Source organism: Porites lutea, chromosome 5 (genome assembly GCF_958299795.1).
Source record: "Porites lutea chromosome 5, jaPorLute2.1, whole genome shotgun sequence".
Classification (NCBI taxonomy): domain Eukaryota; kingdom Metazoa; phylum Cnidaria; class Anthozoa; order Scleractinia; family Poritidae; genus Porites; species Porites lutea.
The window spans coordinates 25,779,087-25,790,015 of record NC_133205.1 but is presented as its reverse complement, the minus strand read 5'-3'; positions in this window follow the sequence as shown (position 1 = coordinate 25,790,015).

The following is a 10,929-nucleotide window of genomic DNA, read 5'->3' as shown; positions in this document are numbered from 1 at the left end:
CATATATTTTAAATGTACATAAACAGCTTTTTTAAAAAGTGTATATACCGTACTGTTTCCTGCTTTATAAACGCATGGGCTCCTGATGAACGCCATTTTAGCAAGTTTTAAATTTAATGTTTTGGTTTCCCACCTAATAATAAGAAGACAAGGGAAAACTCGGTTGTCCTACACTGGTCGAATAAAAAAAGCTACAAAAATTACCTTCAACATCCATTCCACTCCCCATCGCTCCCAAACTTCGCTTGAGCATAGGCCGAAGATTTTCCTTAGAAATGTAGCTAATTTGAACTTTTAGCGCTTCCGTTGAACCGCTCTTCTTCGTAGTGAACTACCGATGGCGTTGCTCCGGGGGGTGGGGGGGGGGGGGGGGCACTTGGGTATTTTTTGGGTGGGTATGTGCCGCCCGGGACTCCAAATTGGCACCCCGTTCTAAAAAAAATTTCCCCTAAAATTGATACCCCGTCCTAAAAATGGGCCAATTTTTTATACCCCGTTCTAGAATTCGCCCTAAAGACTGATACCCCGTTCTAGAATTCGCCCTAAAGACTGATACCCCGTTCTAGGAAATGGGCCAATTTTTTAAACTCCGTTCTAGGAAGTTTGTAAATTGAAATAGCTCTGTTCCAGGCTCCGAGATAGTGGTGAAAAGTCATACAGTAAAAAGAAATGCGAGTCGGGCGCGTCTTATTTTCGCTTTGCTCGTTTTAATACGTCCGCACTATACTATCTGAGAGCCTGGCACAGGCTAGGCTAAGAAGCACGTTCAAACACCTATGCTCAGTGATGTTTTGCCCTTGTTTTTCCCGCCACTAATTTGTAAAATGAGCGTTCCAGGGCCCTGGGCACCCGGGCACCTTGGGCACCCGGGCACCCCTGCGAACGCGCAGCGTGGCTGCTAAGCCACGAGCAACGACAACGAACGCGCTGAGTTCAATCTCGTCCTCTTGAGACCATAACTCGATTCTTGAAACTTACTAAATTTACACTTTCCTAGAAGGGAAATCTTCAGTCTATGCTCAAGCGAAGTTTGGGAGCGATTGGAGCGTAATGAAGGTAATTTTTGTAGCATTTTTCGGACAGCGTAGGACAGCCGAGTTGTCCCTAATCTGATCCTCTTCTAGAAAGGTAAATGGTAGTTTCCATATCTCAAACCGCCCTTGGATACCTTATGATGCCTACACAAAGTAATTGCATATTTTGAGATATGGAAACAAGTGCTTACCTTCTAGAAACCAAAACATTGGCGTTTACACTATAGGGCAGAAAACAGTAAGCAAAAAATAAAAAATAAAAAAAAAACAGACACAGCTCTTTATGAGGTATTTATACTTTAACAACTGTTTATTTACATTTGAACCGTTTTGTCGATCTTACGATAGGCTGGTGTGTGTCTGGTTGTACTGTGGTCACACCTTGTACTCGCGGTAGATCCACGCTTTTTGCGAAGCCAGACTGGCCTCGTCTTCTGTGTGAGATTCTCAGAAGGCCCGAGTGCACATTAGTCGGTGACTGCAAGCTTGCTTTACCTCCTTCTGCAGCGTAGTTTGACTTAAGTGCTTTTGCGCATTGCTTGCATTTGGCTAGAAGAACGTTCAGTTCTTCAAGCAGCGGTTAGTAAAATGTTATTGGCGCCACTCTTCTGTTCGTGCATGGACTGGTGCACGATATACCAAGTGAATAGCTATTCTCAAGTACCGTGCACGCGCCTCCGAAGAAGACATTACGCGAGAGGTTCAAATGTTTAATTCTCGCGAATCGCGTTTACCTCGTGTGGTCTTAGTCAGCTGCAAAATTAGATTCCCCATATTTCTATCTATCTGTCTATGAATATATGCTTGGTGTCCGCCAATGACGTCATGTAACATTACGTCATGGAGCATTTTTTGTTTCCAGGCAACATAGACTTTGACACCAATGACCAGGTTGTATTCATGAAGGGCTGATGTGTTCATTTGTCGCCCTTGTCTGTGAAACAATGTTTATGATGGGTGAATCACGAGCAATTACCCATGCAAATGACACAGAATAGCAAGCACAACAAGTGGCTGGAAATCCTCACTGGCAAAAATGTTTCACTGAAACTCTTCTGGAGAAGGCCGACAAAAATTTATTGGCAAGTGAATCAAAGAAGACAACCGCAAAGCAGAGAAAACATCGCTTAGCTAGCACAGCGAAGGCAATGTCGTCAACACAGCGAACACAAACCCTGGGGGGGCTACTCCCCTATAAAAGTGACGAGGGTGCTCGTCAGAAAATTTCAAGAACACTTCTAAAAGGTACCAGAATCTTGTATTATGGGCATGTCCCGAATTCATTTCCATCCCTAAGAGGTACCAATTCAACAACAACAAATTATATAACTGGCACCTGCGTTTCTTCTCAAGGACTCTTGGAAAGTATTAAATGTCATAAATCTTACTGAGACAACTCTGGCAGCAGTCATTTTAGGTTTTAGCACCCTAAGTGGTACCAATCCACAAATTTAATTTTTGTTTTAAGAAATTAAATGACAAGCAGATGTGGGTTTCCTATAAGATCAATCCATTCTGCACTTTACATTCACGATAAATTCAAGTAATAAATAAGTGGAGAGGATGGCTGTGGTGGGAGTTTGGGCATTTATTTTGTGTACCAGACACAGGTGACATTAAACAAAAGAACAAAAAACCATGAAACAATACCAAGTGGATTTTCCCTGAACAGAAAACAAAGAAGTCTTTTCTTTTATGTCATCTGTGTCCAGTACACAAAGTTTAGACTGGAATTTGGAACCATTAATTGTCAATTCATTTGGTCAGGGAAAGTTTACATTTGACTGTCAGTCTGCCTATGCCTCTGGGACCAATGTCTCTACAAGCTCATGCACGTTGAGAATTGAAAAACTGATCACCTTCAACATTTCTTGTATATGGACATTTCATACAAATTCACTCTTGCATGAGTATTTATTTCTCATGCATGTACACAACTAAATATAAACACTTTCATAAATGATTTTGTATCTTTTACCGGGGTAATTCAGTGCTAATGAGGGTACCACATATTCAATATGCACGAGTCATTATTATTTTCATAATTCTCCCCAACTGCATCCTTAATGACACAGCCAGGGAGCAGGCTCTGCAGTTGGAGAAAAAGGCAAAAATTGGGGTCAAATAGGAAAAATATCACATTGGTACATGTAATTTCTATTTTAGTGTAAGTGATTATGTTAATTTGCACTTTACTGTTACAAACAATTAGTTGTCAAGTGTTTAATTATGTACTACAACAAGTGCAAACACTCACTTGCTGTAGTTCACTTAACAATAAGTATTTTGGTCTCCAATTACCAGAATTTACATGTTATTTTCACTGCAGCATTATCTCCTACCATTTCATCTACTCACTATTAATGACACACTTCACAAGTCATTATTATTACACACTAAAGATAGCATGGGTTAACTGCATATTCGCCTACAGTGATTCACTATCTCATCCATTTTCGTTGACTATACCGGTAATTACAAATGCAGGAGGGTCAAATGGGGTGAACACGGGACCTATGAAACATTGGCTACCCTTCCTTAACAACACCAACCCCATTTAAATCCCAGAAAATCCTTTTTAATGACAGAGCTCTGGGTTCAAATTTACTCCAACCAAAAGGAGATTAACTACATCTCACCTTCCAATATTAGAACCAGTGCTGAAAACCACCATCCCAAGTTACACAATTTACTCCAATTCTCTCTCCCCTTCCATCCCTGACATTTTATGGGCCTCCCCCCGGAGCTTTGCCAGGTTCTGCGATACATGTATTTCTAGTTTTTGACCATTTAATCCTTTAAGCCCCAATATCCACATACAAATTCTCCAAACTGATCTCTATACATTTCCTTAAAGAACATGTTGGGAGAATTTGATAAAAGATCAAAGCATTTTCTCTCAGGTGATCAATTTATTAATTTTCATGACCTAATCTCTGGACAATCTATGGATATGGTTAGGAGAAAATTGATGTTGGTCACCATTGGGACTTAAATGGTTAATACAGTAAGAGCTGTTCTGTTGACGTTTCAGATTTGTGCAGCACTCGTGCTAATCTTTGAACTATTGTCCTGGCTGTGCTGTACCAGCAGAACACTTCTAAATGAGCAACATAAATATCACAGTTAGTAGCTGGCCTTAAAGTGCAAGGACAGGTTATTTTTACAAGGTTTTGAGGTTGCATTGAAATCAAAGTTTTTGGTTTTGCACATGTATGATTGTTACCAAATATATGGTCTTGTATTATTGTCTTGATTGTGTATAAAATGTTTGTTGTCTCGCAAAATTTGAACGCTGATTTGCCCAATAGGTTCAAATGTTAAATATATGATAAATTTAATACAATAAGAGCTGTTCTCTTGTTGTTTCAGATTTGTGCAGCAGACGTGCTGATCTTTGAACTATTGTCCTGGTTGTGTGGTACCAACAGAACACTTCTAAGTGAGCAACATAAATATCATGGTGAGTAGCAGGCCTTAAAGTGCAGGGTCAAGTTATGTTTACAAGGCATTGAGGTTGCATTGAAATCAAAGTTTGTGGTTTTGCACATGTATGATTGTTACCAACTATTTGTTTAAGGTCATGTATTATTGTCTTGATTGTGTTTAACATGTTTGTTGTCTTGCCCAATTTGAACACTGATTTCCCAGAATGCATTGCCCAAAAGGTTCAAATGTTTAATATATGATCATTTTATACAGTGAGCTGTTCTCTTGTTGTTTCAGATTTGTGCAGCAGATATGCTGGTCTTTAAACTTTTTCCTGGCTGTGCGGTACCAGCAGAACACTTCTAAGTGAGCAACATTAATATTACGGTGAGTAGCAGGCCTTAACCCAACTGCCCCTAAGCCTCCTGTAACCGCCCATGCGGATCCACGTCCTTTCAACCACTTGTGATGTCATCCGTTTTAATGGGCAAGGATAACTTTGTCTGCTAACTTGTGCAGAGTGTAGAGATCGCTCAAACAATACCAGAATGCGCACAATTCAGTCAAGGACACCGGTGAAAAAGGCAAACAAGCATGTAACATAGGCCTGAAAATTTCCATGAAAATCTTGCTCCACTACCCACCTACCTTTCCTTTCATCTAATCCTAAAATCCTTAACGCTTTCCTAAAAACGTTTCCCACCAAAATGAAGCCTACTAAATGCCCAGCAAGAGAAAAAAAATGAGGCAAGAAAAGTGAAAAAAAGGGGAGGAGAGAAAGCGAAAAGTAAAAGTCAAGACTGCTGTGTCACTTTTAAACCCAAAAAATATCTCAATATTTTGCTTTCTGCGCATGTCCAAACTTCGCAAGCTAATACTCTGCATCTGGATCAGAAGGCGGCGAAGTGTACAAGTAACGTAACTTTCAAATAAACTTGTTAATTATATAAATGCCACCGTTTAAAACTCAAACTGCGTCTTTTGGGTAAACTGTTCGAAGTTCCTTATCTCAGAAATTCAAAATGGAGTCAGTCACGGCTGATGTTTATATATTAAAAACGCCTGAAATGAGTGTTCAAACAATTCGGATTAAAACACTTACCTCCGTACATTCTTCAGGAAGGTTTCACATCTTCTTCCTCTACTCTTGTGATGTTGAATAAAATTCGGGGACTTAGTAATTTGGAATGAAACATTTGTGTAGATATTCACGTGTATAGCTTAGTCCACCGTAGCGACGCGATCTTGTCGAAAAAGACCACAATTTGATCGATTTTCCTCAAAATGTCGACAACAACTGCTCTGTCGATCTCCAAAGGTCCGCCATGATAAATTTTTATATGCATACATTACATAAATTATGAGATTTCATTGGTTAAAACAGGTAGAGACCCTCAGGTTGCCATGGATGCTAAAATATGTGCGTGTTTTAATTCGGTATTAACTTGAGCATGTTATAATTAACCAGATGGTTCTGCTAGACCGCATGTGTCAACTACATTTCCATTGCGAAACAGCCGTGCCATGAGGCACGACCCCCCAAACAAAGAATCTCTTAGCATGAAGCACCACCCTCCAGGCAAGGCAAGTTGGACAGGAAACGCGAGTTGGCAGGAAGGGCAATAGGCAACAGCTGAAGAAACCAAGGCTTCCAACCGGCAAAGGCAAACAGATGCTACCAAAACGCTAGTAGTGGCCAAAAAAAGGCAGTTAGCAACACTAAATAAAAGTACACTCACCAAACTAATCCACCATAGATTTGGCTGCGTGAGTTATGAGGTCGGGAGGAGTTTGAATATGTTGTGTGTAAGCATTGCTTTTCCAATGGCCGAAAACTTGGATAAGGTGATCTGGAATACCAGCCCTTGCAGTAGAAGTGGCTGCCCCATTTCGGAAACTGTGACTTGAAAAATCGTAAGGCAAGCCCAGCATTGAGAAGAATAGCTCTTAATCTGTCTGTAAGTAAAGAGCGAGACGAAGGAAGGCCATTTTTGAAAAGGAACAGGGGGCGAGGACGGTCACCCCGACACTCAAGGAAGGAGACAACTGGTTGAACTGCGCAAAAAGAAGGAGAACCAGGGCAAATCAAAGTTTTGCACCCTTTTCGGAACGGGTCAGATTTAGAAGCTGTGATGCAGATTTGGAGGCAAGACGGATTAAGGAACATCCACAGCTATATCACGCACAGATAAATGATGGCCAGGGTCGAAGGCTGAAAGGATGGGGACGGTGAATTCTGCTGACCTCAAAAAACCAAAATAGGCCAGTAAACAGGCAGCCCAAAACGTATGATCATCAAATGAGTTGAGGTCCAAAATCGAATGAATTATGCGAAGAATGTTACTAGACATTGGTAGACGTGGGTTAGCAAATAAAGAGCCCTGTGAACGCTTGATTCGACTGACAACTCTTTAAACCGAAGGCAGTTCTCCAATTGGTCAGGGAATCCTTGATTCACATGAAGGGACTGTACCGCAGATAGATACACCTTAATAGAAGAGTGCCGCCAGGAGTCAGCCAAGAATGTGGCAAAAAGACACAGGGTCCATTCAGTGGCTGGACATGGAGAGTTGGAGGAGCTGACAAGACCAATCATGACACAGAAATTTATGAACGTTGGCTGAGCACAAGAGTAGGTACGGCCAGTTGAAGCAACTAAGTATTAGAACATGAAGGAGAGGCAGCGAGCTTCTAGATCACTATGGAAAGCTGAGCTAAAAGTGTGGACAAATGAGGACTGGAGACGTCTTGCAACACGGTGATTGAGAACGAAATCCCTGCAAATTGAAGCGAGACAAGGCATCAACCATGCAATTAGTTTTTCCTACAACATGAACAGCCGCAAAGGTAAAAATGAGGCAGGCTGCAACTTTGAATAAGCTACGCAGCAAGTGCATAATGTTTGGGTCTTTTGAAGTCCGTGAATTGAGAATATGAACCACTGTTTTGTTATCGACGTGAAACAGAATGCGCCTGCGAGACCAAGGAGGACCCCAAACATGGGCGGCCAAAACAACAAGGAAGAGTACCTTGTAAGCAATTGACAGAGGGAGCTGACCATTGGCCATTGAACCATTCATTGGCCATAAATGCACCATAACCGATCACACCAATTAATGGCGTTTCCAGCACTTTGGAGTTTGGTCAAATGCGCTCTGTGTCCTGTCCTTGATGCTACCTTGCGTTGTAGGTCCTCCATATCTTGGTCTCAGTACCAATGTCAGTTAGAAAAGGGAGTGAATTTGTTTAAGGAGAGACTGCAAAGTCAACAACACAACATGGCCAGTCCAAAAGCACTTGGTTAAAATGAAATGCAGCTGGTTTAAGCCCCTCAAATTACATTATACTCTAGTCCGTGACGCGACAAAAAAACGACATAGAGGTTCTAGTTGCAATACATAACTTGCATCCTTATCCAATAGTGTAAACAATGTTAAAAAATGTCACTTAGTCTAGCTTGAAGGATAAGGTACTAAATCTGACTTTTGACAGCCTATTCGGTGTTATTGATAGAGAGTCAGCGACAGATGTTGTAATTAAAGTACCTGAGAGGGTCATATTTGAAGGGTCTGTCGCAGTCGAGGTAGCTGCGATGCCTGAGATTGAGTGGTTGGAAAGGAGAATCTCGTCTTCTGAGAAAAATTGTATATAATGTTGGAAAAATTTTGACAATTCTGTGGTAACTAAGGAATTGTTGGAAGGACATGGAGTATCCATTCGATACTGTTAACAATATGTGCAAGGACCGGAAATTCAGTCTCACTCCATTATTTTTTTTGTATTGCTTTACTCGAATAAGGATCCGGCCGGTGGACACTTAGACAGCAACTGTAGCAAGCTACTCTTCAGCAGAGTTTTTTGTTGTACGAAGAAGATGAATTATGCGGATTTTTTTCACATTTTGACGGTGTACTGTGTGCCGACTACTCTCACTTTGTATCCCGTGGCATGATTGTTCAAATGATTATAATAACGATTAGCCAATACATAAATTCAGTGCAATAGGCGATCTTTTGAAGTGCAGAACGCCGCACATCTTACTGAAGGCTGATACAGAGAAGGGTCAATTGATTCGAACAGAGCTGGTTTCGCTGAGGCAGTTGGTGCATGAAATTTATCAACCAAGTATCTGGCATAATCTTCACTTGGTTGCGTAATTACTTTGTGCGGTAATTTAGATCCGCTTTTTTTGCCATCCTGCACTACATCAGCGCTTTCTCCGAGGTGTCTATGGTCGTCTTGCATTAGTGGACCAGATCAGTAAATGAAATAACAAGATGCGAGAAAAATATTCCCTCACGAAGTTATTTTTTGGCCTCCATCTCGAAGAAAGTGTTAACCATGTACCCAAGTACATGCTGTATACCTTTTATGTGAAATAATGTCCTCACGGGTGAGGATAAGGCCACTTTCTTTTTTGACTGTTACGTAACCTGCTGTAATGAGACCATTGGAAACTGGAAGCAATAACCCAACCCATGTTTGGTTAGAGAAGGTTTCAGTTGGAGATTTATAGTCTTGCTGGCTAAAGCAAGCTGGCTTCTTGTGATACTTCTAATATCAGGGCTCTAAATAACTTTTTTGGATAACTAACCCTCGGGTTAGTGGGCATAAATTTTACTAACCAAATTATAAGGTTTATCCAAGAATCTGTTCTTGAAATAACAATATTTTAACTATTGAAGGTAGTGCTAATAAATGGGGCAAACTAATATATGGATGGATTGGTTCAAATTACATGATGATCTGCAAAACGAAATATATAGAAGATTGGTGGGAAATTCACCATAAACACTGCAAAACGTTGTTTGTTTAGGCTCATCGAACTGCTGCCAGGTGAATACCTTTTCCGATTCTTGGTGGAAAGTTTTTTCTTCTTGATATGCCCTTCGTGCGGGAGCCTTCTGTAGTGTTTGAAACTGTACTTCTTTTTTGTCATTATTCTCGATCTTCTATTTCCTCTTCACAAATTTGGGCGTCAAACGTTTTCTGAAAAATCTATCCAAGCATCTCTGTACATGATCTGTATAATAAATAGGTTGCAGGATCAAGCAAGACACTTGCGAAAGATATATTAAGGCTGTGTCGAGATCTCCCAACCCAACAAAAGGCTGGTTACCTTGAGTGTATTCAAAATGTTTTGTCGTATTCCTTGCTTATTGGATTCAGCAGGTTCATAAGTGCATGATGCAGCTAATTCTTCAACCAATTCCTCAAGCTTTTTAAAGCTGTTACATTTTTCCGGAAAATTGGAATGTTGTTCCCTAGCCATTTCTGCACAGGTTTTTCGTGAACAGGTCTTCTTCTGTGCATTATAAATATGCAATATTAAGGTTAAAACTATAGGAAATGGACACAAAGGTACAGAATACAAAAACTTAGCTTAAAAAATTATACATATTGGCTTAAAACTTAGCTTACATTCACCTTTTTATTACATGTATACCTAATGCTATAAATGAGAAAATGACCTTTCCACGACAAAGAAAAAGAACTTGGTTCATTCCAATATAAGCTTTTAATTACAAAGAAGGAATAAATTTGCATTTTTATTTAACTTAAGTGAGGCGATCTCTCACAGCCAGAAGAGTCGTCTTTTAAATGCAAGTACACTCTTTGAATAAACTCACAAAAGCTTGAGTGAAAACAACTTGACATCATTAAATTATGTATACAAGTTGCTTACTTTGCTTTGTAGATCTTCTGGCCAAGGACAGTTCTACATACTTTTCAACGCATTTCGAGCTGGTTTCACTGTCTCACTCTGGCACTGTCGATGCTCCCACCACTGCGTGAAGAGTTGGTTAAGATTTCCGTGGCTGTGTCATTTCCTTTGGTGTTTTGAAGTGTCATTTCTTTTGTTAAACGTTGAAATTCCAGTTGCAAACTAATGTCGCTTAAACCACAGGCCACTCGGTGTTCCACCGATACATTACGGTGGCTTGACCCACTGTTTTTGTAAGTACCCCTTCCATCTTTGAATCTCTTCGACAAATTTACATTTATTGTGAAACCATTCTAACACATGTGTTACACATAAACTAAACTTTATTATGATACTATTTTTTGGGCGATTGGAATAAATATCACGTGACAATGACGTCACAATAGGTTTAGCTCTAAGTCGAATTGCAGTCCTCATTGGCATTTTCTTTAGAAATGCTTGACACTACCTACACCTTGGGTGCTTGCCTTCTGTTGTGCGAAGTTTCACAAAAATCTATTAGGAATTTGGAGATATCTTGGAATTTCTACCAAAAAAGCATAAATTATGCATGAACTGAAGACTGGACTGAATGCAGACAAATTTGCTACTTTTTCGATGTTCCTAAAGATTTTCAAAAACACGAAAACATGTAAACCTAATAATTAATTAATTTCAAAGGCTACTTTTGGGAAAACAGTGATTAAACCAAAATTTGTCGATAGATTTTCTTTGAAAGATTTCATTGCTGCAATTGATCAG